Source organism: Pseudorasbora parva, chromosome 18 (assembly GCF_024679245.1).
Source record: "Pseudorasbora parva isolate DD20220531a chromosome 18, ASM2467924v1, whole genome shotgun sequence".
Taxonomy (NCBI): domain Eukaryota; kingdom Metazoa; phylum Chordata; class Actinopteri; order Cypriniformes; family Gobionidae; genus Pseudorasbora; species Pseudorasbora parva.
In genome coordinates, this window is record NC_090189.1 from 2,748,567 (window position 1) to 2,758,342 (window position 9,776).

The window sequence follows — 9,776 nt, forward strand, 5'->3', positions numbered from 1 at the left end:
TAACTCATTCGTTTACGTTATATAAAGCCTTAAAGTTCTGCATAATTAAGGGCGTGGTCACTTTGATTGACAGGTGGATAGCCATTTATCTGCTGTCTGTTAGTCATCACGTCACCTAAGCTCCGCCCACGTCCCGCCTCTTTGCCCTTTTTCTGTTATCCGGGCGTGATGCGCTGTCAAGATAGCAATGGCCAGCTCATCTCTAATGCCGCTTTCATGTCCTATCAGAAGTTTCCTACTTCCCACTTCAGAGCTTGTTGTGTTCAGGCGCTTTGTTGTCGGAAAGAATGGAGGACGCCAGGTTCAGACTTTTGTGCGTCTTTGGAAGATGTTATTTTAACACTATAACCATTTCAGTCATTTCCCGGTCCCAGAAAATCACAGAATCAGTGACAAACATCGCAGCACAACACGAAAGCATATCGTTTATAATCACATTCATAATAAAGGCATAATGTAGACAATAAAGGCTGCTTAAAGACTCAAATGGCAATAGTTTTCAGCCGTACATGATCCTGTTGTAGAGCTACTTTACCACACTATCTAGATAGTCAGCTTGCTCACTATTCTGGAATGATGGTCAACTAGATGCCATTTTCAATGTGTTTAAAATACACAATATGCTTCAAATGATTATTAATTTATGTAAATATGTACTATTTTAACGACAAGACAAAACAATTAAATTGTCGTGGAATAAAAACTAATGAAACACCTGCCACAGCAGAAATTCGTCTCCCATCCGCCATTTTTAACGGTTATGCCACGCCCATCTCAGGAACTTGGGTTTTAAAATGATTCCCGAACTTCCCCGTGGTAAAGACGACACCAGGGGGCGTTCATGTACAATGTTTACGCCGAAAACACATATTTACGATAATCCCGATAGCACATGAAGGCAGCATAATTTACCCTTCAGACCTGCTTTTCAGAATCCTATGGGTGACGTCAGACACTACAGACAATTTTTTTACCGTTTATGTGTTCAACGCACTACCGTTTCAGTTTAAAAAACATTTTGTTGGGGCTGACACAGCCCTGAGTTCAGTGATTTAGAGGGCCGTCCCAATACTTTTGGCAATATAGTGTATTTTATCCGTTCTTCCAGCACACTGAGCCTCAGGAACAAGTTAATCTTAACACAAGCAGTTTTTATATGTAATGAATACGTTTTATTTTGGTAAATAAAGTGATTTATTTAGTGAATCTGATGTAATCACTGTATCTACGTTAGTCTATGATTGTGTAGTTTTTTTTAACTTTCTGATACATAAGACGACATCGTGTTCTGAAGGATCTTACTATGAAGATTTGTCTTGTGACACTGTTTAATAAGCTGACAAATCTGTTTTTGAGTTAATACCAGATGTACAAACGTGAATAACTAACTAAACTATGGCTGTGATTACAATAAAATAATTGTTATTAAAATGTTTCATAGGTTTGGTTCTGTTTATAATAAATACGGCCAATAAGGAAATGACTTTCATTAAAGGGGCGGTGAAATGCTGTTTCATGCATACTGAGCTTTCCACTGTTAAAGACTTGGATTCCCATCCTAAACATAGACAAAGTTTCAAAAACTAATGTTGGACGTTTGATGGAGTATTTCTGTGTTAAAAATACTCCTTCCGGTTTCTCACAAGTTTCGGAGAGTTTTTTTCGAGTATGGGTCGGCTTGACGTTAATAGAGCGGAAGGTCCTTGTATGGGCCGTACGGGCTCTTCTCCCGGTAGGGTGCGCGCGCGCGTGACTAGAGCGAGAGAGGAAATGCACGCCCATACACACTCTCAGCTGCAGATCCAGTCGTCCGTGAACACTTCTGACGCGTCGCGCTTCACTTTATTCCTATGGGTGACGTCAAGCGACTTCAACGCTTCAGCACAGCATTCTGGGAAGGCAGCGCTGCATTTGAACGCAGAAATGACGAGAAGCGTCACAACATCGCTTCGGTCATGTCGGAAAAGTGGATCTCCACGGTCACTGCGGTCACAGGACTTCACCAAATCATACCAAAGAAGTGTGTTTTTGACGGAGCGGTCCCAGTGATAAAGGTTCGGTCCTGCTTTGGAAGCAGCCGGTGAGTAAAACTGCTTCAAATGTCTGTTGTTGGCTATCATTGCGTAAGTAAACGACACGATCGCGTATAACGTTAGTGAATTTATCAATGGAGCATGCGATCTATGGTGTGTGTTTAAATACATTTGTTTAGCTGACCACTAGAGGTGTCAGTTTGATTATTGTAAAACCTCCCGGACATAAACCTAGCGTTCTCACAAAGCGTGCTTCGTCAGTCAAATGCGCTAACGGACTCCATTGTTGTTCTCTGTATAACGATACACTAGTCTGACGTGCAAAACCGTTTTGCTTGCTACTGCTAAGGTTTAGTCGCATACAATAGTCCATAAACCGAATCATGTCCTCATAAACTGCGAGTAAACACACACAAATGTTGACAGGCCACTAAATACAGTCCATACCACAGAGACGGACGTCCTGCTGCTGCTGCTTCTCCTGTTCAGTTTATTTCAGCCTCCGGATGATTCTGGATCATATCTGTATTAGCTGAATCTGATTGATAGCCGTGGTTTATTTAGGGTAACGTTCTCTTCTCCACGCTTGAGGACGTCAGCTTTCAGACGCTCTTGTGCTTTAGCTGAGCGCGATCGTCATTCTTTAGCTCCACCAACACGATACGCCTCCAGGCGCTCGTTTTTTTCCGGAAAGACTCGGTACAGCCCATATTTCTTTTATAAATATAATAAAACTAAAGACTTTTCGGAGATATGAAGGTTCGTATGTATAATGCGCCATAAAGTGCGTATCATGCACGCGAAAAATACCGTATCATATGCACGCCAAAATGAGTTTTGGCATATACATTCCACGACATTGCACACCCTTACTATTTATACGCATTTTTCGTGAGATCCGGCTGGACCCGGAAGTGCTGCCGCATGACGTCAACCTTAACAACCTGATAGGACTTGATTAATGCAAAATCCCATTGTTAACATATGTTTTCATTTGAAAGAGTTTTTGCATTTTGATGATTCTAAGGGCACACACACTTTTGGGGCGCCCAGAGATCAGCTTCATTAACAGCACTAATGTAATAGAAACGGTTACAGTGTATTGTATGTGTTTTGTTTAATGTAATGTTTAATCAATGTTTAAGAATGTTGCATTTTCTGTGGATATTTGATTACTGTCCTGTATTTTTCTGTTACATTTCCAAAATACAAAATCTGCTAGCTACAGTCGGTCGTGAACAAGTGTAGAACAGCAAGAGGAAAAACCAGTTTAACAGCGTCTCAGAGAAGTGTAGCAGTAAATGTGTGTGTTATCATGAAAGATCATAATAGAGATTGCACGGGATTCCCTCACACACTCACCCACACACATACAGTGTGAATGGAAATGAAAGTCAGTGACTCCCTTATGACCTTTTGTTTAGCATTCATCATCTCTCTGTTGATCAGTCAGCTCGTGTGTGTTTAATAAAGACAAGATCTGATACTGACATCACACAAACACACACACTCACACACACTGCCCATCACAGGAAACATTCTGCATTTTTACTTTCTCATAAAAACTCCTCCTGTGTGATTTATAAGCCTTTTGTAAAGTGGGGCCATGGGTAATGTCCTCATATTTCACCCTCTCCTGTAATACCTGTGTCATACCCATGGCATTATACACATTTGGGTCCTGATATTTCATGAAAACACACACACACACACACACACACACACGTTTGTTTTTGTGACATATGGGGACATTCCATAGGCGTAATGGTTTTTATACTGCACAAACCGTATTTTCCCTTACACTGCCCCTGTCCCCTAAACCTACCCATCACACACACACACACACACACACACACACACACACACACACACAGATTTCTTATTTAAAGAAATTAAATAAAGGACCAAAAGGTATTTAAGGGAATAAAGAGAAATAAGAATGTTAAATGAAGTTCCAGGTCTAATTTTAGCGTAGTTGTGAGGTAATCCATTTTCAAATAATATTTTTTTCTAAATTATGCACACATTTATTCTTGTTTGTATGTCTAATATGTATTTTTTTAAACCTTCTCTTGCCTCATCACATTCAGTTAAAAACGACATCAACATTTTAATCCAAGCATATTTTCAAATCAAAATGTTGAAATTACTTCTTTTTTTTAAAAGAGGTCATCACTGTATGTTGGTTTGTTAAACATTCATTGTAAAAAAATATTAATGGCTATGTATATCTTATCACGCACGTATGCACTCTTTCACTTTAAAAACGAAGCGTTGTGTTTGAAATCCACATTAAGCCCCGCCTTCTTTGATCTGATTGGCCGTCATTTTGACAACGACGAGTGCTGTTTTGCCGAGTTCCAGGTAACCCGTGTTTTTGCAACCTTCGACCCGTGAAACTGCACTGGGACAGCCGTTAAACTTTCCACTCGTGAACTCGTGCTAGATCGATGTACTCCCAGTTACGAGTTCTGACGTCACATAGCCCACGAAACAACAATGGCAGCCCCTACGGATGCGGTGTTTATGGAAGCTATACATTAAAAACCATATCGTTTATTAAAGCAGCACTAGGTAACTTTTCAACCTTCATAATATATTTTCAAGACTCTTGTAATGATCCATCGACTTACAATAGGTTGAATGACACGTCTGCCATAGCCTGATGGGGTCTGTATCGTTTTTAATCGTACTTTTAAACTTCGGGTTTCGGGTAGTAACCCGAGAACAAAAAGAACTACAAAATTCGACTGTTTTACGGCATATACGTCACTTCCACCAACACACACACTTCCTTACATTCGGACGTGCGAGCCCAACTGTGTTCGTCGGATAATATAGTCATGTCCGAAGCAGCAGAGACAAATAAGAAAGAAAAGGTTTTGTTGGAGGAAAGCAATAAGAGGAAACGAAAGAGTGATGTGATTAAAGGCCGGACGAGGATCAACATGTGACCAGCGTTTGCTCGTCGGCGTGAGCTGAAGGAGGCGTGCCCGACCGATGCTGTCCTGCTTGTTACGGTGATTACCGACCACTCAAACATTGAACTGAAGTATCATATAGATTCTGGAAAACGCTAACCAATAGACTACTATAATGACGCTGGCTTGTAAACGTGAGCATCGCGATTATTTGGCGTTTGAAAAAAATAAAACCCATGAAATGATATTCATATGACATGCTGAAGCATCTGCCACTGACTGTACCTGGGATGAAGACATTTCACACGCGCCGCCAGAAGAACAGCTGCATGTGAACTCCTCCTGCAGTGTTCAGGGGAACTGTTAGTAAGTAAGTAAGTAAATTTTATTTATATAGCACATTTAACCATAGCAAAGCTATCCAAAGTGCTGTACAGAGTAAAGAAAAAATACAGACTAAAACAACTGTTAGTGCTGCACCAACCCGCGGGACGCTTTTATGAAGTTATTTGGCCCGCCCCGCACCACTGGATATATTTTTAAAAACCTGCCGCGAACCTGCGACCATTAAATAGACATACGGGGTCTGCGGGTTATGAGACGACCTGCGCATCACTAGTTCAGGGCTATCAGGGTTGTCATGTCAACAAATGCACGCGCGATGGCGTCCCCTGATGTAGTTGAAGACATTATTTTTTCCAAACTGTAGGGGGACCCCGAGAGCAAAAGTTACCCAGTGCTGCTTTAAAATAAGGTATAGCTCTAACGCAAATGTTATGCATTATCAGCAGCTTTTCTAGCGTTACCAAGTTTTCAGTCCTGTGAGTGTAAGAATAAATTAATACCAAATACATTTATACAAAGGTATAATAGCTTCTCTTTCCTTATGTGCCGTTTTTCTCCACCGTTTCTCTCAATAAGCAATGAGTAAGCACATTTGGTAATAGAAATGATTGTAAATGAGCATAAACCCTGTACGGTCCGTCGTGCTTTGTTTACATCTAGCTTCCGAAATTCCTCACGCTCAGGCGGTATGGCGTGACTGGAAAGCTACAAAGTCGTGAGTCGTGGTTTGAAATCGTGTAATTTACAGGCTCAAAAACCTGCCTGGAACGCAGCATTTTCATCCTAAAAACAAAACGGTACGTAATATAGAGCGACATTAAGAAATATCATATGTTGGAGGGATAATTTGACCATTTCTAATTATTGGGGGGACTCAATGTCTATGGTGGTTACGGCTCTGGGATGATCCTGATTTTGAAAACCCATGGAAGAACACAGTGCACGGATGGGGCCGAACTGAAGTGTTTTGCTGAAGCTGGGCTGAGACTAAAAAAAGAGAAAAGGATCACTCAAAAAAATGAACTTATGATGCTGTTCACTTTATTTAAGCAACTCATCTCCATTTAACACCATTATATCAGGTTTCTGGTTCAAATGTAATTGATTCATGTTAAATTTACTTAAAACCGTTACTCTCTGACATAACTTGATGTGTTTATTTTGAGATAACATGATTCAATCAAGTAAGCCAATCAAACAGGACTTTCACTTCCCATCATGCTCTGCAAACGGGCTGAATTTGGAGAGTAAATGTTTAAATAAAGTGCTATTTTATGCATTTCTAACAAGATGAGAAAATGTTATGTTGTTATTTAAAAGTGTGTGTTATGTTCGTGTTTTTGGACGTTACCATTGTGGTGTAGAGCGTGTGCTCAGAGGATCTGCTAATAGCGATTAAAGTTGTTTTAATAATAATAAACATCTACTTTAGGCTTGCCATGGATGGAACAAAACCATCTAGCCAATACAATCTTGTAATGTAAAAGGTTTTGTAAATGTTGTAAAAAATAGCATTTCACTAAATAAAAATTATCAGTTAAACTGGATTACTTAGTTTGTTTTTTAATATTAATTTCAGAGTAATAAAACGTAATAGTTTTGGACAAAATGAAGAATGTTAATCTGATTTAACTTAATGGCATTGAATTAACTTTACGCAAATAATAATAATAATAATAATTTACCGAAATAAACAATGTTAATTAAATTCAACATAACCCAATTACGTGGAACCTGTTGACATAAAAAAAAATTAAGTAAATCCAACGTATCATTTTTTTGAGTGATGTTGGCATCTTCTCAAGGTGAGTTTTCGGGGGTTTAGAGTGGATAAGGATGGCATTAAACCAACCCGTGAAAAAGTTCAATCTATCCAAAAATTCCAGAACAAATCCAAACTCCAGGCATTCTAGGGGCAGCTATTTCTTTCCCGTCAGGACCACCGTATGGACCAGTGAAGAGCGAAGCACAAGATGAGTATGCTCAGGACACACACGAGAAGGTGCATGATGGGAGTTTGCTCTGGGGAAGCCCTGTGGTTGCTCCTTGCTCTAATACACTTGAGCACTGAACACGGTAAGGGACTCCAAAGGAGTTATATGTGTCCGGAGTCCCGTCATTGCTTTGGGGAAGCCGTGGGGTTTCCCCTTACTCGACCAGTTGTTGCTCTTAAGCATTGAACGAAATAGAGAAAACTGCCAAGGCATGTGAAACCCATCAGGAGTCACGCCATGCAGCTCTTAAGGTGAAAGCACATTGACTTTGGTGCTTCTTTCACCTCTGCAGAGCTCCAAGAGTTTACATGTTATTTAAGGTTATAATGATGTGACTTATGTGTAATACATTCTGTCCTTTGGGATTTGCCGTAGGCAAGAGAGGGATGGGCATTTGGCATAAGGTTACTGTTGGTCCCAGCGGGACATGTGGAAAAAAAAGTGAGAGATTTAAAAGTGCACCGTTCATAGAAGGTCCAAGTCTCGTTTTCATTTATTTCATCATCTGAAAGTGTTCAGGCGAACCCCATATAGCACAATTACACAAACATTATATTTATATAGCGCTTTTCTAGGCACTCAAAGCGCTTTACACAGAAGGGGAATCTCCTCAAACACCACCAATGTGCAGCACCACCTGGATGATGGGACGGCAGCCATATTGGGCCAGAACGCTCACCACACACACACCAGCTGATTGGTGGAGAGGAGACCGAGTGATTAGGCCAATCAGGATATGGGGATTATTAGGAGGCCATGATTGACAGAGGTCAATGGGCAAATTTGGCCAGGATGCCGGGGTTACACCCCTACTCTTTATCGAAGGACATCCTGGGATTTTTAATGACCACAGAGTGTCGGGACCTCAGTTTAACGTCTCATCCCTTACGAAACAAAAATATATTGCAATATACTAGAATTTATATTGCAATACATTAGAAAATATATTTCAATGTATCAGAAACTTCCTCATATATTTAAAAATATATAGCAATATATGGATGGACAGCCTATTGCTATATATTGATTCATATATTAAAATACATTGATATACAAACAAAACTGAATTATTTCATGTATGTTTATTGAAACAAAGTATTTTTTGTGAGTTAAGCAAGCTCCTGCATATGTTTACAGAGGTTGATTAACAATAGCCCAAATCAGATGGTGCATGACATTCAATATATTTTCTATATTTAGAAAATATGATGGTGCATGACATTCAATATATTTTCTATATTTAGAAAATATTTCTATTAGGGCCGGGACTTTAACGCGTTAATTAAGATTAATTAATTACGTGACTTTAACGCGTTAATTACGTGACTTTAACGCGTTAATTAATTACGCAAAAAAAAAAAAAATTTTTTTTACCACACTTATTTTTGCACCGCGGAACGTTTTTCAATGAATGAGTTTCGACGGACCAATTATACTGGAACACCAACTAGCGCTCCGGAGTCACGACAACAACGAACCATGTGAACATGAACGAAGCTATGGAACAAGCTGATGAGACCGCTTTGCTTGGCCCCGTGGATGGGAAATTTTGTTTTAAAAAACGAAAGAATGGAAGCGTCGTCAAGAGCAGGGTTGTGTGCAAGCTGTACAACAAGGAATTAGCGTATCACCGCAGCACATCGAGCCTCAGATATCACAAAAATGCTTTTGCTAAACTGGCAAACATGCATTGGTCTGCTGGACTGAAATAAATAAACAATATTTTGTTGATTAAGCTTATGTATTCAGTCATTATTCAATGGTATACTAAAAATACATGTGAAAAATTACTTCTCATTGTTCTCAGGTCAAATATTTATATGCAATTAAAATGCGATTAATTAATTACAAAGCCTCTAATTAATTAGATTAATTTTTTTAATCGAGTCGCGGCCCTAATTTCTATATTATATTTTAATCTGTTATATTTTAAAATATATGACAGACAGTGTACATTAGATTATTTCATATTTACCATGTATACAATATATATGATAATTATATACTATGTAATATAAATCAATATATTTAAGACATATGTTCCCATATAAATCTGATTATATTATCCAGTACATTGAGGTATATTATCTCATATATTTTTACATATATATTTACATATATATACAATGACTCTTCCAATATATAATTTCATATATTGTAGGATATATTTCAATATACATAGCAATATATTGAATAGTATAATGATATGTATTTAGTCAATATATGAAAACGGCAATAATTGCAGTATTGTCCCATATATTGCAATATATGACTTGCATATATAATATATTATTATATAATATATCATATGATATATTACCATGTAAATTTCACAATATATGGAGACACATGAAATATATTGTCAACTAATATATTGAGAAATATATTGTCAACTAATATATTGAGAAATATATTTTTGTTGCGTAAGGGATCCGAAGGACATTGTCCTGTCTTTAGTCAGAGTAGGAACAGATGCAATACTT